Source organism: Cynocephalus volans, chromosome 2 (assembly GCF_027409185.1).
Source record: "Cynocephalus volans isolate mCynVol1 chromosome 2, mCynVol1.pri, whole genome shotgun sequence".
NCBI classification, from domain to species: Eukaryota; Metazoa; Chordata; class Mammalia; order Dermoptera; family Cynocephalidae; genus Cynocephalus; species Cynocephalus volans.
Genome location: NC_084461.1, coordinates 16,097,019 through 16,121,023, shown reverse-complemented (window position 1 = coordinate 16,121,023; position 24,005 = coordinate 16,097,019). Strand labels below are relative to the sequence as shown.

The window sequence follows — 24,005 nt, the reverse complement described above, 5'->3', positions numbered from 1 at the left end:
GATATCCACAACTGACTAGATATATAAAGAAATAAAATTCCTATGAAAAACATGAGTGAAAAAGCAAACTGTTATCAACGTTAGCATTGCAAACCCACCCAGCCCACGAAGACACTCTGGATATTAACATTTCCAAAGACTTTAGCAAAATAAAATGTTTTCTCTGTATAGAGACACCCTTTCATTGTCCATCACATGCAATTTCAGACTCAACTCCACGCACTTCCAGCTTGTCTCCCTAGAGATTACAGCTTCCTCTAAAACAGAGGACAAACACCATTCATTCCATGGATTCAAGGAATAACTTCCCCAGAATAAAGATTTGAAGAATCTTGCAAACTAGTTTGAGCTTTTCTCAAAATCTTGAAGATGATAGCAACAGCAATTCTTCCTGTTTCTCAAGCTGAGTAGCCTATCTTACCCTGGTTAGATGGTCAGGAGGGAGATGCCTGCTGGGGACATTTCCCCAGGAGGTCCCACAATTACTGTAAAGTGCCTCTGGGGACATTTCTCCAGTTACTGTAAGGACATTGCCCAAGATCTAATTCTTACTGTGTTTTAAGGGCTAACTATTCTTGGACGTCTTTTCTTCAATTTCTAATCCCAAAGTACATGGTTTTTGGCGGAAACTTAAAATATGTAAATATCTTTTCTGTCTAATGATTAATACCTTTGAACTAAATGTAACCGTTGCTGAATTCTCCTATATTCTCTAAAGTAACATTTCCTTAAAAGTCCTTACATAATAGCAGACTGAACTTGAGGTACCTCACAAGGCTCAGTCAGGTGAAAGAAGACAGACAGTAGAAAGGGGGAAGGGCAGAAGTAATGATTGATCTGAGTAGTTAATTTAATCTGCAGACCAACACTTGTCTCACCGTAATTACTGGTCTACTTGTGTACCTTCACTGACTAAGCTCTTAAAGGAAGATAAAAGGTCCTTGCATCTCCCAGCTCCATCAATAAACAAACCTTAATTCTGCAATATTTTAACGTGGTTTGTATTTTCCCATGTTGCATTTAGTAGGGTCGAAACACCTCATGTCAGTTGCTCGTTCATTTGCCGGAAAAACAAGTTTTCAATATACTTTTAGAGAGCATTTTGGAGCCATTTGAACAGCTTTTAAAAAGCTTAGCCTCAGAAATATGCTTACAATTGCACTGATCTTTCAATAAAGAATGAATTTATCATAAAAGCAATCCTTGTCCCTTTTAACTATATAGAATGTTTTTTGGTACTTATATGGCTTCAGATGTGTAAGCGTACATTATGTGCATCCAACCCAATAACATATTTATAGAGCAGAAATAGAACAATTTTCATACAATTGAAGGAAGGTAAAGTATGTACCTTCCAATAGCAGAAGACTGAGGCCCATGCAGAATGTTTGCAGAATTTTTTCCTGGAATTGGGAGACATGAAATCTAAATATCTACACCAATCATATCTTGGGTTTCTTTTTTGCAGCCACAGTAGTTTTTCTGTTTGTATCCCCCAACTTCAAAACCAAAATGACACCATCACCATCACCAGCAAGTCACATCAGAGAGTCAAAAAAAAAAAAAAGTAATGAAAATATCATCAAAAAAAAGTAATGAAAATATCATCTGCTTAGATATTACACCCCAAAAGACAGTCACCCAGTTACTCATCTGTTCATAAATTGTTACTCAACCATTGTTACCATGGCATTCTAGCTAATTACATATCCCAAGTACATAATCTACAACATGAGCCAAGACTTCCAAACAAAACATGAAGTTAGGTATGTAAGAAATCAAGAGGCAGTATGGTGAATTAGGGACTCTAAACAGTACGTAAGATACAAAATTAATTGCAAAGAGCTAGCACTGCTCTTTCTGTTCTACTACCCAATTTAAATCCAAATGCTGTGGACTAGAAGATCCATAGCTGTACGCTGCCTCTTCCTGATGGTGCCCTTTGTACATTAGAGGGAGGGGTATTGGGGGTGAGGAGGAGATAAAAGAAGTCTCAGCTGAAGGGACGACACTGGCTAATTCACGAACTGAATTCATTCAAAGTCGCAAAAATTTTAGGACAAGCACTGATTTAGTAGTGAAAGTAGCAAGTGTTTATGATATAAATCATGTAAATGGAAAAGAAGCCTATTAAAATTAAAATTTTGCAAATAAGTATCAATATCTAGAAACGTTTTAGAATGAGTAAATCGTATGGCTAGAACCAGACATGTTTACTAAATCCCTGCATTATTATTTCTTAACTATAAATTACTTTAGAAATCAGTTTCATATCACTGTAAAAAACGACAAACACTTTTTATTTAGTAAGAATTTCAGCAATAAGAATCGGCTTAAGAAAACTAGACACTGACCCGAGAGATCTCCGAATGGACACAAAAATATTTATCTCTAAATAATCTTAGTTAAAACTCAGGCCAATGACATTCAGGAATGAGACTAAATCACATATTTTGTCTTAACTGTGCCTCTCCTGTCCAAAAAAACACACAGTGATGTTTGCTAAAGGTTCATCACAAGATGGTTCCTGGATGGGAAAGAAAAGCAGAGGATAACGTTCTGAAATATGCCTGATTTGTACAGCACGATGTCACATGGTCACAAGACATGCCTTTCCATGCAATCAGTCCTTTTACTGGACCCCAGTTTCAGTGCTAAAAACTGACATCCAAAGATGAATGAAGCAAAGTCCTCACCTTGCCAAAGTCATAATTTAGAGTAAGTGGTCACTATGCAGAATCAGAGATAAATTCATGTTTATGTGATTAGGTTTATAATTGATTCATATGTAAAGATTTCAAACCACATGCTCAACTGGGGGCCTAATTTTCATGACTTCCCAAAGGCTGTTGTTACAAAAATGCACTGGGTAAGGAGCTCAGTAATGGTTGCTGGAAAGCAGACCAATGACATTCGGTGACTTGGAAGAATGGATGAGGAACGTTACCACAATCAGCCCCAGCTTTCAGTCACTGCGTTGCATTTCTGAAAAGTTCCCATATGTAGTACCATTTGTTTTCCACAAATAATATACAATGTGTGAGACTCTACCTAGGGAGGAAACGCAGATGCATGAGGAATCAGCACTAATTACTTGTAATGTCTCAGGGCTTTAGAACAATTACTACTACTGAGGTTACTGCATGGAAACAGAATAATTACACTAATTGCAGTTCATCAGCTATTGATCTCCACAGCAAACAAAACTGATAAGCTGAAATTCAGTGTCCACTCAGTATGTCAAAATTCAGTATAGAAGTCATCTCAGCTGCCAGAGGCGACTTTCAAAAGACATGTGCCCTCTGTGAATATAACGTACTGTAGACAACTTTTGACTCTGAACAAACATGAAGCGCTTGGGATGTATCAGACATTTGTACAGGGCACTGTGTGGTCAACAAAACCGACATGACCCTGCCTCCTGGGTGTTTAAATCTAAAGGAGCAGAGACATGAAATAATCACATCAGTTTGGGTAAGTGCTGGGAGAAAAATGCCCATTGCTAGGAGGCATTCAGGCATCTTTGCCAAAGTGGCATTTGAACTAGAAGTAACTTCAACAGCAACAAAAAGAATATTCCAGGCAATAGAAACAGTAGGAATGAGCTTGGAGCACTGGGAGACCTGCAGGGTTGCCTCTTCGGCTTCATGGACTTATATGGGGGACACCAGAGGAAGGTCTGGGAGAGAAAATTGCAGGGGACATGCCCAGTTTTCTGGCATGAATGGAAGAAAGAAGGAACTACTGACCAAGAAAGGGAGCCCTAAAAGAAGACCTCCAACATGGGGTTGAACATAGGCATTGAATACATTACACAGTTAGAATTTTAAAATTCTATAATAGCTCATATATCACATGTTTTATGCGGAACTCACCAGTGAACATTTCTATAAAAGGTATTAAACAGCATCACCTTTCAATTATTTAAAGCCAGTGGCTTGTTTATCTGGTGTAGTAAAATTATATCATTACATCCATTTCACTGTGAATTATTGAGGTAATATTTGTACGGCCATAATTAACACAACATGACATGACCCAAAATTCAAATCAGAGAAGTAATGACTGAGCTAGCTGAGAGGACACCCCCAAAAGGTGTAAACTGCTTTTTGAAAAGAACCTTTCAAAAGCATTAGGTATAGACACACCCACATCCACATTTGTTGAGAAAGCCCCTCAAAAGAATCCCTTTCAGTATCACTACTCGTTTTATTGCTTGGAAAGGCCCAAAAATTCATTAGCCTTGATTTTTGAAGTCATCAAGGATTTCATGTGATTCCTGACAGTCTTACTTTTCCCTGCTTATAGTCCCACTATGTCATAAGCTTCTGTCAAAACCCAACCATTCTTCCCACGCTCATTGTGGTTGCAGAGCCTGTCTTACAATGTCTTCAACCCCAAATCTCTACCAATAAAACCTGTCCCAGTCATAAGAGTCTGATGAACCCCTACCAATAAGCCCAGATGCTAGAACAAGATTTTGAACTGGCTCACACATCTGACCAACTCTTCCATCCAGAACAAGAAATGCTCTCAACCATTGCCACTGTTGGAAGAGATTTTAAAATGGGTTTCCCAGAATAATTCCACTCTAATTTAGAAAACTTGAGACTGGCTACTTCTTTACACTACATGTGCTAAGCAAATCTCCCTCTCCTTATTCACTCTCTCATAATAACTGTGTATACGGATACTCAACAGGAAAAGTCTTCAGGCAGAGGGAAAGCATTATAATATAGTGCCAGAATGAAAAATAGGTTTCACCATATGTTAATAGCAGCTGATGGGTGGTGGCTGCCCAGAGCACTGTGTTAAGAAGGATTCTGAGGCTTCTTCCACGTACCCATGCCCATCATGAGTACAAGAGAGGGAGAGTGGGACCTGCACACACCCTCTGCTATCCTCAGAACAATGCACACACAGAAACCTGACTTTGAACCCCATACCAGGCTCTACTTTTGCTAGTGATGTGAATCTTGGGGTAATTAACTTCTACACTTCTCGTGTACCAAATGGGGACCCTTGTGCTTGCCTCACATTGATTCGTGAGGATTAATTAAATCAGGGGCTCAAAGGTCGTCCTTTCTCCCCCCCCCGCACCCCAACTCTTTCCTGAGGGCAAGGACTAGTGACCCCAACTCTTTCCTGAGGGCAAGGACTAGAGAAGCAGCATTTTGCGCAGGAGCTTCAAACATTCATCACTGGAGATCCTCTTTCCTAACAGGAAACAGGGATTGTCATGGGCTGAATTGTGTCTCCCCAAAATTTATATGTGAAAACATTGGATGTAGGGCCTATAAAGAGGTAATTAAATTAAAATAAGGCTCTTAGGGTGGGCCCTAATCCAATCTGAGTGGTGTCCTTGCAACAGGAAGAGATTAGGATAGAGAGAGACGCCAGGGATGCGTTGCACAGAGGAGAGACCACAGGAGGACACAGCTAGAAGGTGGCACTCTTCTGCAAGACAGAGAAGCCTCAGAAGAAACCAGTCCTTGCTGACACCTTGATCGTGAACTTCCAGCCTTCAGAACAACGAGAAAATATATCTCTGTCGTTTAAGCCACCCAGTCTGTGGTGTTGGATTATGGCAGCCCAAGCGGACCAGGACAGGAATGAGGCATCGGTGCCTCCGCCACCTCTAGCAATGCACATGCCTCTTCTTTCCTCCCCATCCCCTCCTCCTCCAATGCTCTGTGCTCCTTTTCTCCCCTGCAAACTCTACGGGGAGGGAATGGTGGGGCTCGGGAAGCAAGGGGTCATTGACCACTGACCTAGAACAGTGTAACTGCTTTCTGTATTGTACTTACCAGAAGTCCTGCCCACATAAGGGGAATCCAGACACTGCCAGGAGCAGAAAGGAGGGACTTTCCCCTCTCCCCATCCAGGGACAAGGCGGCAAAATTACCACACTTAAACTTCCCTCAAAGACAGCCATTTCCTCCTTTTCAGAAAGGCTTTAAAAACTTCCATATCCAACAAGAAATGTTACTGTTCACCAATGCCTCTTCCTCTCTCAAGATTGGAACTGTGTGATTAGCTAGGGAGGTAGTTAAATGTGTTATAGGAATCAGATTTAAATGGAAGTGAGTCCCCAGACAATTAAACCTCACACTAACCAGGCACATATTAATGTTCTACAGCATTTGTTCTATGTGTTGGATATTTTCCCTACCAGGTAAACTATGCAAACAATTGCTAACATGTCAGGGCCTGCTGGTTTGCTGGGTGCTGCTAATATTAACAACTATCTTAATACCCTAAGGGTATATTTTTTTAACGACCTACTTCCCCCAGTTCTCACCCTCTTCCAACAGTAATCGCACCCAATTTGAAACTAGCCAGTTTCCCCATATAAACAGCAGTAACAACTTTTGCAGTATTACACCATTCTGGGCTTCTCAGCCCTTTATCTGAGGCTCAAGGCTTGGTCAGTATAGAAATGTCAGAGGCCCCTCCTGTGGCAGTATGCCTAGCCAATGAGGATCAATACAGGAGTGACACCTGCAAGCAGTAGCTGCAGACCTAAAGAAGGCACATTAAAGGGGTAGCATGAGTACGTCTGTCCTAATCTGCCACTGCCCCATCTATCTACCACACTTCCTTCCCCATTTATCGTGGTAGTATTTCTTGCTGAGAACAAGGATATGGTCAAAGAATGTGTTGCTATTGACAGGAGTAAAGTTTAAAGTTCAACAAAGTGTTTTGTTTTGTTTTGTTTTTTTAAAGATGACCGGTAAAGGGATCTTGATCCTTGACTTGGTGTTGTCAGCACCACGCTCTCCCAAGTGAGCTAACCGGCCATCCCTATACAGGGATTCAAACCCGTGGCCTTGGTGTTATCGGCACCACACTCTTCGAAGTGGGCCATGGGCTGGCCTCTAACAAAGTGATTTTTTTTTTAATCAAGAAGGGCTAATTAACATGGTCTTGGGGTGAGGTGAGGAGATGTGAAGCTTATTGATTTTTGTTCACTTTTTTGTTAAATTCACTTTCTGTTAAATTTTCCACATTAAAGGTTAGTAGTAAATTAAACAAAAGATCTTAGAAACATTAGAACTCCTTTCCCATTAAGAGTTCATTCTATTTAAAACTACACCTCTCACCTAAGTGAAATCATTCACTACCATCAGCGTGGTTAGTTGAGTTCTCCTGTGATGTCCCCCAAACCCACCCACCCGGGAGACTCTAGTACAGAAGTCAAAGCCAAGCTCTCTGGATGGCAGAAATAAAACCAGTGAGAACAGAAACGTAGAAATGAACGCAGCGAGCTACTAATGTTCTGTTTTTCTGTTTTTGTCTCTTCCACCTGTGAAAGAATAGCCAAACCTTCGATAAGACTTTTCCAGAGTCAATCACTGGGTTGGATGGGGGAAAATAGTAACATTCAGCTGTGCGTCAGAAAAACCATATACCTGGGAAACCATTATCAATCTTGTCTTAACCTTCTAGAAATCAATGGTACAAACACTTGTTACTATTTGTCTGAAAATCAAACACTGAAAATTCTGGAACTGGGTTTCTAAAGTCCAGCTGGGTGAGCCCTGGGAAATCACAGCTTGAGATCTCAACAAAAGATCACAAGGGCTACGGAGGAAACTCTAGTGCCACAATAAGCCTCTGTCAATAGGGTGGTATCCAACCTATTCACCTGAGGTGAAGTGATCATGAGATGCCCAGGAGCCATTGTCACCACCAATTGTTAATTAAGATTCTTTCCTTGTCCTTAGAAAAATAAGTCCTTCTGAGAAGATGCCAGGACACTTTATCTAATCATATTAATATCTTTAGTAAATACTCAAGGAGGGTGGATGTCATCTCAGACCTCCCCACCTGTAAATCACTGATTTCTCTAGATTTTCCTTTTCTCCAATCATCCTAAATATGCCTAAGGCAAATACAGACAATGTCATCCTCTATTCAAACTGAGAACATTTGTAAAGGTCAAAGACAGCAAATACTCCTACCACCACTACAGTTTCCAAGGCAAGCTCAGAGAAGCCTAGAATAGGACTTGAAGACCCAACAATTCTGAGAACTTTGTTCTGTTCATCTTTAACAAATAGGGCCGTTCTCACTGTTAGTAGATGGTTACTGTTGTTTTCCCTTCTGATACTCTACTTCCCCAATTAGATCCTGTTACAATTTAACTTGGCTACTGTATTAGTCTATTTCTTAATGATGTCTTGAATGGACTGTCAATGGGAAAATGATGTGGGTCTTTTCAAAATCACATTGCCAGGGAATCCAGGAAATTTGTAATTTAGAAAGCTCAACCAGGAAAAGCTTTTCTCTAATATCTATTTCTTCATCAACTTAAAAAATAAGTTTTAATTTGGGTTTACTTTAGAAATAGACCCATTTCTGAATCTGCATAACTGTATTAAAAGCAATATGAAAAAAATGAATTCAAAGCTCTGCTTTAGAAACTTAAATACATCATTTTAAATGTAAAATTAAAATTGTCTCATTTAAAACTAAATTTATCAGCTTATCCAAGTATAAATGTACAGTTTCCAATGTTAATATCAGTTTCAAGCACTCCAACATTAAGCTTTATAAAGTGTTTTAGCAACTTAAGTACTTAAGTTCCATATTTTAAGGACTTCTTCAGAACTTTACAGTTCTTTTAAATCCTCTAAATCAGCCTAAATACTATAAACAGTAATTCTAAAGAAAAAAGATTAAACCTCCAGTTTTATGCAGCTCTCAAACCAATCAGCCAGATAACACTGATAACTGCTCTCCATCCATCACCTGTCTGCAACAATGTGCACACCAGGGATCTTCCAGGGGCTTCCTGAGCATTTCTAGAGCAGAGTATTAGACTGTTCCACTCACAGATAGCCCCAGATAGGTCTTTAAAACATGTACTCCCTCATCACAGCTGCCCAACCTCGCACCACTGTTCATTTTAGGGGGGAAACAAAGATACGGCACTAAAATTTATTTTTATGAGAAAAGTTATTTGAATGCATGCCATATATTCTTTGGCATATGAAGGAAACCGCATGCATATAGTGTAATTAGCAGAGAGCTAAGTTTTGTGGGGAAAAGGTGACAGACAGATAAAAGTAGTAACAGGTGGTAACTGCAGAGTCCCCCACGAGGGCATGTGTGGTGCATTAAAAGGCAGAAAAGATTCCCTCTGAAGGAGATGGTGAGATACAGGATCAGAGCTGCATTTTCAAAATACGGACACGGTAAACAAAAGGTAGGAATTTCTTAAAAGTTGCATATAATGAGTAAGGGTCTGACTCAATTAGACATGCGTGCTTCTGTCTGCCCACCCCCACCTCTCTCAGAAGGGAGGGGCGGCAGGAGTGAGACTTGATTGGGAAATAACCCGGGCTTCCCACTCAGCCACAACCAGCTCACGGGACCTTGAGCAAGCCACTAACTTTTCTAAGATCCTTTTTGAGTTCCAAAATAAGTGTTTCAGTCATGAGCCTTCAAACCTTCTGCTCCAATGACACAAGTATTTACAAAGAACTGAGGTTAGGATAGTGGTTAAAAGCAGCCACTATCTATAAATATACCCCGAATGGAGGCTGAATGAAGACGTGTTAAAAAATTTAGTACTTTGGTTTATTTCTAATCAGGCAACGCTGACTACACAGCTGGAAGAGGGTCTACTAGCACTGATTATAGTATCTCAAAAGCAGAATTATATATAGGGAAGGCATTTGAGCTATTACCTCCACCTGTGAAGTATACGGAGGCCCATGAGGAGGCCAACCAAATCCACATTCATTTATCGTCCTTAATAGTAGCAACCATCACCATCATCACACTTGAGAAAGTATGACCTAAGGATATTAGCCCATGTCCACTATGACAAAAAGCTCCTCTGATCCACAGGTAACTTAATTCACTTACTGATTAAATATTTGAATTGAACACTGGATCTCTTCTGTGATAAATAATTTTTCACTGAAGAATTTAGAACCCCTCTCTCTAAATGAACATTGACGATGTTAATATGTTAAAAGGTCACCTATTTTATCTTCAAGGGCCCATATTAGAAGATAAAATGGCCAAGGCTTGTGGGGTGTACAGCATAGTGTTGGTGAATGGAATAGGGTTGAAAGCCATCGGACATGGATTCAAATCCTACCCCTTTCCATTAGCTCTGGGATCTTAGGTACATTATTTAAACCTCTATTTTCCATTTATGAGGGGCCTTCAAAAAGTTCATGGAAAGATTTGTATTATCTTTTACTTCCATTTTCCATAAACTTTTTGAAGAACCCTCATATTCACAAGGAAAATGCAACTTACAGTTGGTTTGAGGTGATAAGATTCAATGAAAGCATATGACAAGTACCATTCTCCTCCCTTAATTTCCCCAAATTAAAAAAAAAAAAACAACTTTTGATCAAGAAACCTTTTTAAAACATACAACCACCATATCTAAAACCTTTTTCCTTACAGTGAACACCTGACCAACAAATAAAATATAACTTTCCTCCAGAATTCATAAGATTCAAAAGTATATTTAAAGAAACTATTAAAAAAATAATTTGCCCAAATTGAGAATGACTTTGCCTTTGCTTAACAGCAAAAACAAGTATCCAAAAGGACAAAAAAAAAATCTCATGTATATCCCTGAATTAAATGCCTGAAATGTTAAGACCAATTCCAGGATTGATCCACTCCAGATACCTGAAATTCCAGAGAACTTCTTTTTGTTTGACTGGATGACTGAGGTGTGACCAGGGGGATAACTGCTTCCAAAGATTTGTCAACAGGTGACAACACCTTTACATTCCTGCATAATACAAGCTTCAGTTTTACCCCCTGGTTATGGAGATGGTAGGGATATGGGGACATGGAAAGGGTACACCCTGTGTGGGGCGGGGGTCTGTGAGGATTAAATTGGAATGTCAGTAGATAACACCTAATATAGAATTTTAAATATCTAAGTAGGTTTATCAATCTTAGTACCAATGACTAAGACACTTCTTTCAAATGCCAGTGAATGCATCTTCTTGATTCAGGACACAACAAAGCTGAGTATTTTCAGGAATTGGAATAAATTATATCTATACCCAAGGTCACACAGCTAATCAAGTTGAGTCCAAGTCTCAGCGTATCAAAACAGTGACCCTTTCTCTGAAGGTCTCTGAAGTTTCCAAGGACTTTCACTATTTTTTTTTTCCCATATTAAAAAAATATCAATTCAGTGTGGAGGCTTCGGTTGTATTAACCTTCTACCCACTGTGGACTTCTGAAACTACTACAACTGTCCTGTCAACATATTCAGCTACACTTGAAAAGTTTTTCTAAATCACAGACTTCTGTGTTCTACCAACTACTGTCCGAGGCACCACCACTGGCCTCTCTTGCAATAATGATTTCTTTGAAACAAGCATATGAATAGCTATATACAAAGAGGATGAAGTAACAAAAACTGGTATTCTCACCCCTTTATGGTGAGTGTGGACTAAAAAGATGCTCTAAACATGTATGAGGTTTTGTCCTAAATGCTTGGCACTTTCACTTAATCCTTACAATAACCTTATATTATTATTTTATAGATGGGGATTTGAGGCACAGAGAAGCTAAGCAATTTTGCAAAGTTCACACAACCAGTAAATGGCTAAGACAGGATTCTCACCTGGTGAATCTGGCTCCAGAGTCCAATCCCACCACACTTAACCCTCCAGATCGTGCTTTCTAAATATCATACTCCCTACACAATGCACAAACAATTGCTGAAACATATTTCAAAGAGAACTTCAGAAAACAAACCAATGAAGCCCAATCCTTTCTTCTTTATCCAAAAAGGAAAAATATGTAGATAGATAAACAGATAGATAGATAGATAGATAGATAGACAGACAGACAGACAGACAGACAGACAGACAGACAGACAGATAGATAGATAGATAGATAGATAGATTAAACAAGTTTACAAAATGTTTAACTGACAAGGAGAAAGCACTGTGAATGCCTGCCTTCCCCACTGAACACCATTTTCCTATATCATCTTGAAGTGTTTCCTTATGCCCTGGGCCCCCTGTTGTGGTTGCAGATGGTTTCTATTTCTAAATCTCTAAAGCTTTCAGGAATGTATTCCTAGACTTCGAAGCCAGCTTAATAGCAACTTCTCTGTACTGATGGCCTTGGCTAGTCAAAAAAAATCTCTGCTTTCCTTGTTTTTGTTCAAGAACCTACCGGCTGTGGAAAGTCTGATTTTCAAGCTATTTAAATCCTTAGGATGGAAGGGGTAGGAAAAAACCTAAATAAATAAACAAACAAACAAATAAATAAATCCTTAGGGTGCAGAAGAAGGAAAAAATGCTATTTGACTCCCTCTGCCTCCCCTTTCAGGCCATTTCTGACTTCTGGAGGGATAAAGAGAATGCTGTTTTAATCACACTGCTTCTTAGGCTGTGCCTCTTGAAAATTACAATTTAACTGTATCCTGGTGAGAATCTGACTGGATAGATTGTCTTCTTGTGAAGGTTCACCAGACAATTTTTCTCATGTGATGCTTACCTAGATGTCTGTCTCAACAGCAGGGAGGGAACAGCATTTAACAAAAGCCTCTCTGGCAGGCTGGGAAATGCTGTGGTTTTAAGACTACCCCTATATTTTCTCAAAAGAACTTAAATGCCACCTCTTGAGTTACATAAGCAGCCCTGGGAAATTCAAGGAGGGTGGCCATCTACAATCCACTTTTGGGCAAATTCCCATAGAATACCTCCCATAATTTGAAATATGCCTACACACAAGGACAAAGGTAGGATTTATGATATTTGGGCACTTTTGAGATTGAGACATCCTATTTCTGACTGAATACCCCTGAAGTCCTTAGGTCTTCATTAATCAGCCTGAAACAAAAACGTAAAGGTACTTCAAAAAGTTCATGGAAAGATTGATATTATCTTTCAATTCTATTTTTCCACAGATTTTTTGAAGTACCCTCGTACAGCTCAATACACAGAAATCAGTGATGTCAATTACACTGCATGTGTTGAAAACACACCCTCAGAGGCTGAGGAGCCCTTAAGAGCCTACCATTGTACTTACTCATCTTTAGACATTATGTGTGGTCTTTTTATAACCTGAAACTAGAAATTAGTATCCCAATTTTACAACAGATAAAGCGAAATTTGGTGAGGTTTGAAGTAATTTGCCCAAAGTGGACTAGCCAGTGCCTAGAGGTTCTTAAAACTTAAAGCTTCTTTCCACTATGCCCTGGGAAACGTCCCACAAACACATGAAGGTTTTTTAAGAGTCAGAATAAAGGGAAAGGACTAGTTGATTGAGAAAACGATAAAATGACAAGGTGTCAGCACTGTTTTCCAAGAACATTCCATTTGTCTATAAACTCAGGGTTTTTCTCAGCAGTTATCTGGTTTCCAGTTTACCAGCTAAGACAACCATTAAGAAGGTAAAGGTGTGAAAAGAGTAGGTAAAAACTACATAAGATAAAGGCCTAAGCAAAGCAAAGCATTGCTTTTAACAGAATCAGACACAAAAGACAATTGTTTTGACAAATAATAGTTCACAGGTCTTTTTTGGACATTTTTGAAAACAAAATTTTACAAGATCACAACTATAAGACAGAACTATTTTATAAATCTTTATAAATCTTAGTAAGCATTGCTTCTTGAAGGTTTTTAAAGTTCAGTAGTGCTTAATGTAAGTTTTTAAGCTTGTAAATGAACATCGTAGCTTCAGATGCTCGATGCAACCCATTTATTTTAGGGTTAAAAACTACCTAAGAAAGATAAAGGCCTACCTAGGCTTTCCCTTTTAAACACATATTTATAAGACTGAAATTGATTATTTTCCAAAGACCATTATGAAAGCAGTATAAAATAATATTCTATACCAACTAGATTAGTTTTGTGTCAATTAAGGTTTTATAATGTGTATATATACACATATGTACATATACATATTTATGTGCACATATGTGTGTGTGTATATACATGGCACCCTAATTACCTTTAAAAATGATTTTGAATTTTGCAATTTTTTTTAACAGAACTAGCAAAATAACACAGACATCCATTTTACAGTGACCAAATCTTCCCCAAACCTAAGTTTTCCTATGGTATCATACTCCACTTATTTTGACTATGGAAAGAAAATGGCTTAAAATTGTTCTTAACGTGAAATTTAAAAACAACAACAAAAATTAACGAGAGAGAACATATCACATCTTAGACCATAATACGGTGTGTTCTGGTAAACGCAGGAGGATTATGAAGAGGCCTCCAAGGACAGGGAGCCTGAATGCTTAAGGCTCTTCCATTGGACTTTTAAGTTAGGATGATGTGGGAGGAGCAAAGGTTGTCTTCTACAAGCCACAACGACAGCCTGAGCACCAGTTAAAGAACAGAAACACAACTGTCATATAATCACTGTTGGTGCATTTTATCAAAAGGCTCACCTAGCTGCCTTTCTCCACCTGCCAAGGCTTTGCAAAAAGAAATAACTGATAATTTTTTAAATTAAATTTAAAAATTATCTTGCTCAAAAACTTAAGACAATGAATTTGGGGTATATGGGCATATATGTGCTATTGAATTTGGTCTATATTCCAACACAGCCCTCCCCCAAAAAACACAACCTAAAGGAAAAGAGGAAAAAGCTGCATATATTACCCTCCAAACCACAATAAACCTCTCACAGTACAGTAGGGAGGGTGTGTAATCCACGCCACCTAGAAGACAGCCAGGCAGCCACACTAGCAAGTATAGGCTCTGATATATTAAACGTGGTTAACATCAAGTTCTTACTAAAAAGGACAAAAGAGATGAGTCCCATGTGCTGCCACTGTTATTCCACCAGGATGTACTAAGAATACTTAGCCATAAAATCCTTTTAAACAAAACCTACCACTGCAGAAATATAATATTTTGCTCCTATTTGATACACACAATAAGTCCCATTTTGAATGGTAAAAACGAACTAGCCCAAAAAGAAATCTAATGAGCCATAACCTGGAAAATACATCACTTGAAAGAAAATCAGCCATCAAAGGTATATCATGGCTTCTATTGGATATTGCAAAAAAAGTAAAAAGGAAGCATTATGAACTTAATCAACCATCTTCACCCCAGCAGCCCCACCTGCCTTCTCTCTCCCCATCAGGAGATTTCCATCTCTATGGGATCCGCCTTTTGGAATTCTTCATGAAACAATGAGGTAGGAACCAAGAGAAAACAAAAAGGGTTAGGACACTGACAAGGTAACCATTTTCTCGCACTGGTTTCTGTAGGCCATCTTGTTCGTAGAAACGCCGAGATGTCTTCATTTTTCCCAAGTAGTGTCACTAGGGGCAACACCCACTGTCAGTTTTGAAACCAATGTCCCTTAATCAAAAGACCAGCAACAAAGATCTGTCAAACAAACGGTTAATTGGTGCAAATTAAGAACGCCACCATCACTGCAGAGAGATATGTTAAAGGAAAATAATGGACGGTCCTAGAAAGGGAGAAGGCAGCGTGCGGTTTTAAAAAATATTTAATCCACAATTTGCCCTTATTATAAAGGCGAATCTTATTTTTAGCCAACTGAAATCAGTAGGAAAGCAAAAAGATGAGAGAAAGCCCTGAAAAGAAGAAACATGCACACGGGGAGAAAACTATCATTTGTGTCCAAGAGCTTCACGCAACATTTAGGGCAAACGCCTTTGTTCCCAGCCGCGGAGGGGACCCGGTGGGTGGACGTTCTAGAGATCAGACAGGGCTGCGCGGCCCTCCACACCCTGCTCGCCGGCGCATGCGCGAGGCCAAGACAAAGGAATAGGTAATTACAGTCCCGATTCATTCATTCCGCCTGCAGTACTGGGGGCCTGTTGGCCAGGCTGTCATCCCCCAGGGGTTGGTCCACACCGTGCTAGTGGCCTCGGGGACAGAGAGGTGTGTCAACCTTGTACGAGGTACTGAAAACGCACCCATGTGCGCTGTGTTAATTTCAGCAGTGAAAATTGCACGGGCAAAGGCTGTCCACGGAGTCCGTGTCAAGGCGGAAATGTCTCTGGGGACGCAGATAAGGAGCCCAGCCACCAAGAGTTCGATGAATATTCATGAAAAGAATGCGGTTTGCAGCCGCGCATTGTGTGTGGTGTGATCGGATCCAGGGATTCCGCAATTTTTATTCTTCTGGGGGCGGGGGACGGGCAGAAGAGGGGGAGCTGGAGCCGGGCGTCGGACTGCACCACTAGCGCTTCAGGCAGAAACTGCTGAACCCCAAACCCTCGCTGACGGCGTAGCTGAGCCCCAGGGAGGGCAGCGCGCCGGCAGGTTCAAGCTCACACACCCCCGGGTCGGGGCAGTGGGTGGAGACGCCCGGCGCATTCTCCGAATCAGAGATTCGGGAAAAAGAAAAGCTCCCAGGTAGCTCCCAGGTCAGTGGGAACGCGGTGCTTACACGTACGAGGCTGGGGCTTGGATGTGCTCGGAATGCGCTTCTGGGTGCACGCTGTCGAGTGCACCTCGTACTCCTGGGCCACCCCAAACCAAGATTCAAGAGTCGCCAGGGTCGAGGAAACCCATTTGCCAAAACCCCAAACCGCCGCCTCCTGATCTATCCAGATGCCGGGTCTTCTTTCTCCCCGTACTCCCGCCCCACCCCACCCCCACCCCCATCTCCGGCTGCTGCGCCCCCCGCACCGAGCGCTTTCTTCCCGGCTGTGGAAGGGCTCGGATGACAGAAACGCGCCCTTCAGGCCACAAAACCGTCTCTTCGGGACTCGGCGCGCTTAAAGGGTTTTGCATGCGGTAATTTCCCCCTGCATCAGCAGCTGCCCTCCCTGCTCGCCCCCTCCCCCCAACTCCGTGGATCAGCTTCGCCCCACCCCCCCCACATTCTCTCCACCACGCCAGTGGCCCAAGCCGCCCACCTCGGGGCCCCCTATCACCCGGGATTCCCGAAGTGCGAAAGAGCCTTCAAAGAGGGACCCCACGCCCGCCGCCACCCACCCCAGCCCCGCACCCCCGGCTGCCTGCTGCGCGGAGAATGAAGGGGCTTCAGGGTGGGGCGGGATGCGGTGGGGGGCCTGAGGCCCCAGGTCCGCGGTGGCGGCGGGGCCGCCCGGGCGCACCTCCTTACCGGCTCTGGGTGCCTGTGCCGCCCTTGGGTGAGCGCGATGCAGCCGGGGGGACCGGGGTCGCTGGCGTCGTCCGGCCGGGTGCCTGGCCGCTGGCGGAGGCTCTCTCCCGGCTCGACGGCGGAGCCCGGAGCGAAGAGCGAGTTGGAGCGCTGCCGCCGCCGCCGTCGCCGCTGCCGCTACTGCCGCCGCCGCTGCAGCCTCTGCATTTCTCGCTCTGGCTCCCCCTCCCCTTCCTGCCCAGCGCCCTCCCCCGGCGCGTCCGCCCGCCCAGCCTCGCTCCTCCCGCGCGCTCGCCCGCTCCCTCCCCTCCCCTGCACCCCGGGCCCCGCCCCCTCCCCTCACCTCCGGAGCAGCCCCTCGCTCCCCAACTCACCCCTGCGCCCCGGGCCTGCCCCCTCCCCTCCCCTCCCCTCCCCTCCCCTCCCCTCCCCTCCCCTCCCCTCCCCTCCGGAGCTGCCCCTCGCTCCCCTCCCCTCCTCTGCGCCCCGGGCCCCGCCCCCCCTCACCTCCGGAGCAGCCCCTCGCTCCCCAACTCACCCCTGCGCCCCGGGCCCCGCCCGCCTCCCCCTACTCCCCGCCATCCACGTGGCCCCCACCTCCCTTTTCCTCCTGCAAGTCACCCCCATCCCTCCTCTTCCCTCCACGCTGTCCCTCCCTTCCCCTCCCCCCCAACCCTGTGCCCCGCCCGCCTCTCGTCAACTGCCGTCTATCTAGGTTTCCCACCCCCCACCCCTCCTCTTCACTCCCCTCCTTTCGGGGATCCCGCCCCGCCGCGCCGGGGCTGTTCGTGGGCGCGCGCGCTCTCTCTGTGTCTCTCTGTCATTTATTTGGAACGTTAGGATGGGAAGTGCTCGGACTCTTGCTCAGACTTCAGGGGCTGCCTCGAGGGGATGCATGACACCCCCCTGGCACCAGCTGCCCTTCTCAGCACCCCAATCCCCGCAGCTCCCGACGTCCGGCTGAGATCCCGCCAACCCCAGCAGGCGGTGAGGTTGGAGATGACCCGCCGGCTCCCGTCAGCCCATCAGCACCGATGTCGGCGGGGAGGGTGGCCCCCAGCGGCGGGCACGTCCGGGCGGCGCCTCTGCGGCTCCGGCACCCGCGAGGCTGCAGCTCCGGGGAAGCGCGACCGCCCAAGTCCAGCTGGCTGGGCGGGCGGCGTCGCCCCTCCTAGGATGCTCTCGGGACTCGGGAGAGGACAGTGGGAAGAGGAGAGCCCGAGGAAAGGGGCCGTCGATGTTTTGACGTCTGTCCCTTAACAGAAGCCACCGGTCCTCAGAGGACAGAGCTAGCCGGGGCAGCCCGCGCGGTGCTGCTCGCAAGCCCCGAGTCAAAGCTGTGGTTAGCCGCGGCGTGTCCGGGTGCTCTGGGGGGCGGCCACTCTGTGTAAAATCGGGACACAAAATAGCCACCAGGGTTGGGAGATATGTTCACCTTTGCTTACCTGTTGGCAAGAGGGAAATGCAAAAAATGACATAACGTGGCATCGTTTACAACGATAGCTCTTTTATTAGACAAAAGCCAATTTTACCTTCCCGCAAAACCCACCGGAGCCTTTGGAACTTTTATTTGCGGCATTTTGGCGCCCTCTGGCTGTGTTTGGATTGCTTTCATGCTTGCCTATATCCCAGCAAAGAAAAAATGGAGTTGCAGGTTCCTCTCCGGGATGAGTACAATGACCCTCATGACCTGGCTGTGGATTCAGGGGCTGGGTTGCCCTCCAGAATCGGAGTGACAAAATGTAAGCATATCTAGGGGGGCAGACGCCTAAGGCAAGTGCATCGTATTCAACGGGCGGAAGGTAAGTGCATTTTCTCTTAACAAGGAAATAAATTTATCAGAACTTAACCATATTTCAATTAAACGGGGTGACAATGACAACCCAATAGTACACTAGCGATTTTGCAGTGGAAACACTTAACTATCCTGCTGAACATGTATTTACAGTTGATACCAAGCCACACCAAATTAGATCAACACATGCAAGCTGGAAATGTTCACATTTTAACCAAAGGAGTACTAAGAAAAAAGTGGGGATTTTTTGTTTTCTTCGTTTCTTTTTCTCTTTTTGGCATTTAAATGAAATAAGAAGTATAGTACAAGAACAGGGAAGTAAATTACAAATAATGTTTCCTCCAAAGCATTTCATTCATTTGAACATTTATTTCCCTCACTCCAATACCACGTATGAGTATTCAACCTTCTATTCAGAGCGGGATAATTCTTTGCTGTGGGGGGACTGTCCTGTGCATTGCAGGATGTTTAGTATCATTGTTGGCCTCTACTAATAGCCGGTAGCACCCTATTCACACACACACAAACACACACCATCACCACCACCAGTTGTGACAACCAAAAATGTCTCCAGATATTGCCAAATGTCCCCAGGAGGTAAAATCACTCCAGATTGAAAACCATTGGGCTATAAAATTTTAAACCTTCATCAGCAAGTGTCTAGGTTTTTACCCTATCGAATTAGATGAATATTTGCAATTTTATGCTCAGGATATTTACTGAGTGAGTTAGAGGAGCTGAGCTGAGCAGTTATTCATTAAGCATTCAGGGTTTTTATCCCTGTGATCTCCCAGACACATAAATCATCTTACAACTAGTAAATATCTGCTCCTATTGTATTTGCATGATAAGCTTTTTTTTTTATGTTCTCTTTGCCTAATTTCTCCAAAAAAAAAAAAAAAGACAACATAAAAATTAATGTTCAATACCCTCAGTGCTTCTGGCTAAATTTTTATGATGGAGGAAACAAGCCTTTCAAAGGTGTGATTGGAATACAGATCATGGGTTACCATAGAAACCAGAGGCGAAAGCTCACACCAATGAAGTGCACTGCAGGTCTCCTCAATTTTGTCTTTCATCAGATTTAGTTGTTCTCTTGAAAGGTTTTTTTGGTTTTTTTTTAAAGAATTCTTCTGTAATGAAATAATGATGCAACTGACTGGTAATGCTTTTATTCTTTAAGAATAGAAGCTTCTCCAGAATTTGTAGACATACAACAAATGATAGCCACAATGGTACATCTCAGTGCAACTACGTTACTATGTAAAATGCAATTTGATGATGTTGTTAGTCTCATTTTTAGTTTTTCATCTAACAGCTTACACTTTTAAGGTGTATGCTCTTGAAAAATTTTTTGAGACACACACTTAGGGTATTAATGAATGAACATTTGAAGCTCTGGATTTTAGAAAATTGTTAACATTAACTATCATGGATGTCATGTAGCTGTTTAGATTATAGACTAATGAACTCCAGGACATATGTTAAGGGTGCAATTTATGATAAATTTAATTAGCTTTCACCATTGCTCTCATGAGAAAAAAAGACTGCTTTACTCTCCAAATGGAATGAATATATTTTCAATAAACAAAGCTGGGTTTCATGGGTTATAGACTGAATTCCACTGTCACTTTAATTGCCTGCATAACTTGCTTCAGTGAAGCATAAACTGCATTATGAAAATATTTATCCAAAAGATAAATTATTCTGTGATTACTGATTTTGCTGTAGAATTGCTTGCAGTATAATGGACTCATTGTTACTTAAATCTTTGCTAGTTTATAAAAACATCAATACATGTTCAGCTTTTCAAACCATATCCATTGTGTCAACTGAGACACCTACAATAGATTATGACATAGACCTTACCTCACCTCAAACCTTACTCATCATGCCCTCTGCCTACCTCCCACATCACCCACAGAGGCCTGGCACTTCCTCAGTTCCCTATCCTTTCCTCCTAAATAGTAAAAAGAAGATTAAGATCTCAGACAAAAACTGTAGAGCAACACTAATGAATCAGAAGCATGGTGACCAGAACCACACCAGTGTGACTTGAGCCACCTTTGCTTGACATCTTTCTGGATAGTTCCTGTTCAAAGCCACTGAATTAACCCAAACCCTCAGAGACCCATTTAGAGAATTTGGAAATAAATTCAGCCCTACTGGTAAGTTTTGGGTGGAAGACACTTGTAATTTGTTTACCAAATCTCCTCTACCGATTGCAAGCAAAAGGCCAGTCAGTGTGACATATAAAAGTGTACTGCTTTTTCCCCTTAAATATATTTATGATTTTTAATCAAAGGAAAATATTGAGATCTATGTATTTACTTCATCGTTCTCCCTTTCTACCCTCCTTTTCCATCCACCCCCCATCATTATGACCTCGCCCCTCACACAGCCAAGTGAAAGGACTTCCTTGCTTAAATCAGTGGTTCCCAACCAGGAGCTATGCTGCTCCCCAGAGGACAGTATCTGGAGGCATTTTTGCTCCAGAGGGGGTGGAGGAGTAAGGGGAGGAAAAGCACTACTGGGATCCAGTGGGTTGAGGCCAGGGAGGCTGCTAAACATCCTACAAGGCACACAGGACAGGCCCACAACACACCATTATCTGGTGTAATGATGAGGTTGAGAAGCTCTGGTTTGAATGAGCATGAAGTCACTGCCCAGTTGGGAGAGGCCTGATTGTTTTTAAAGAGCCCATGCTGCAGGGGGAAGCTGCCTCTTGCTGGGGTTTAGAGTGTCTTCCACAGGGCAGCAGGCTTGCAGGTACACAATTCAATGGAGATTTCCCCTTTAACAGGGGCCTCCAGTGCACACTGAGCCCTTCCTTCCAAGGCAGTCACTTCAAGTGCAATGCCAAAGATTAAGATCAGGGATTTCGAATTCCATGTTACTTACTACACACTGAGTAACTGGAAGAAAACGGCTTAACCTCAATTCCCTATTTCACCTTCCTCTTTATGTACTGTAAAAGGATAGCTGGGAAACCTGAGCAAACATTTGTTTACCACGAAGCATTGGGCTTGAAAGGGAAGGGACAGCCTGGCCTTGGCGCTCTGCGAGGAGCATTTGCCTGAGATAAAAAGCGTAGAAAAGCAACCTTCTACTCTGCCTGCACTGTTCTCATACCAACCCTTCTCCCTATCATAGTCCATAATTCTCCCACCTATTCCTTCAGTCCCAAAGTACTTTTCTACTCACCGGCATTTTCTATTAAGAAAATACAGAAAGCCAATGGTAAAAGGGTGTTTGCCTCGCTAACCAAGAGAGGGCTTTTTCCAGGCAATGCCTACCTCTTCTGCAGACACCAGGCAGGAGATTAGAGCACAGGAACCTCAGTCTTGGGAAAACAGCCCTTAATTCTTTGGCTACCATCCCTCCATAATCCCCTGTTAAGCCCTTCAGAGAATAAGTTACTTTACAATGGCATAAAGAATGTTACAGAACAATTATTCACATAGCTCCACTTTTGAATAGATGAGACTGCAGAGGTTCCAGTGTGAAACAGTGTGAGCATTAAGTCTAACTCCCACTCCCTGCCATCAGTCCTTACCAGTAATTAAAATATTTCTGCTTTAACTCCAGTGCAAGGAATGCTGCCCAAAATAAGTTGGTCAGTACAAAAGCAAGTTGCTAAACAGAATGCAAAGGATGCACATTTTTGTTATAAATAAAGAGGTACTGCTTTGCCTACTTCTTCAAGTGCAAGTACTGTCCATATTTCCAGCAACTGCCTAACTGCTAAGGCTCCCAAACAGCTGCCATATCTCTCTTGCTTCTCAAGCCCAGGAATCTCCAACTCAGATAAGCTCAAGTCAGTGTCAGAAAGAATGATTCCTCTCCAAACAAAAGAAGAAGGTAGAAACGAGAGAACCAGATTTAACGTATATTAAGGAGAAAGCTGCATAAACAGGTGAGGATATCCAAAAAACAAACAAACAAACAAACCAGCTATTGTGTCAGGAGTTTTAAGGGGAACCAAATGCCACATACAAAATAAGGTGGGTGATCACAAGGACGTGCCGGAGTACCTGACCCAACAAGAAAATCACGGTTGCTGTCCTGACGCATCAGTGTTCCTGGAAGACTTGGAGCAAAAAAGAAAATACAATTTCACTGTAATTAAGATATTAGCTATATCAAAAACACCAGGAAAGGTGCCAAAAACAACTTCTGAGGTGCCTAAAGCAAGTTGCTGAACAGTATAGACAGTATTGTCCCATTTATGTTACAAGGAATACATGGCATAATGTCTACAGGATTTCACCCCAGACTGGTAACAGTGGATCTCTCTGGGAATTTGTGTCATTTCCAAGGTAGGAGGGAAGGTAGCTGAGCTTTCTAATACCGTGTTATAAAATTCTCTGTTGAATGAATGTTTTTGCAAGTGCATTTATTACTTTGATAATCAGCATATACAATTTTGGGTATTGCTCAGGAAACTTGTTCAGGGCTAACTAGTCACTCCTTGGAGGCTGCCTTCTCATCAGCTTTCCCAGGGCCATTTTCACACCATTCCTCAGCTTCTTGCATCTTTCTGCTTCTTCACCTCTAAACGAGAGTCTCCGTCTGGGTGAATAATGTGGCTTCAACCTGGCTGTTTCCTTTCTGCTTTCTCCCTTATCTCCGCTCATCCCGACCTCGGGACAGATAGAAAGATACTCCACACCTGGCCCAAGCCTGTGGGGTGCCGCACACCAGTCCACTTCTAGTGCACACAACCTCCCCCTCCAGTTTTGTTCATTTCGAGGTGATTGATCAAACGAGTAGATTATAGGAACAAGAAATTTTAGCCTATAGTTAGCCCCTGCCCACTCCATCCATATATCAACTTCCTTTTGGCATTGATGGATCCATAACACACACACAGTTCTGTTTTCTGTTTGACATTATTTTTTGTATCTTTCTCAGTATATCCGGACGATCTTCTGTTACACAGCATTGATGCTAAGTCAGAATCAGTTAAGCAGTCTATCTTCTATTGGAGGCCAATTATCTTCTTTTCCATTTTTTACTTTAATAACGCTGTTATGACAGCTCTAAAGACAAAAGAGTTTTTACCTTTTTAAATATTTCCTCAGTTGGAATTTCTAGAAATGGGGCCCATCAATCAATGCTACCCTGATTTTTATGC

At 42.8% G+C, this 24,005-nt stretch overlaps 1 protein-coding gene across 1 annotated transcript in view; it reads right to left on the bottom strand.

Moving 5' to 3' along the window:
- Positions 1 to 17,131, bottom strand: part of BASP1 (brain abundant membrane attached signal protein 1) — a 51,004-nt gene extending 33,873 nt beyond the window's left edge. The window contains exon 1 of the mRNA XM_063082951.1: positions 17,074 to 17,131. The gene's annotated coding sequence lies outside the window, so the exon portion shown is untranslated. The remainder of the gene's footprint in view (positions 1 to 17,073) is intronic.
- Between the last annotated feature and the right edge of the window lie 6,874 nt (positions 17,132 to 24,005).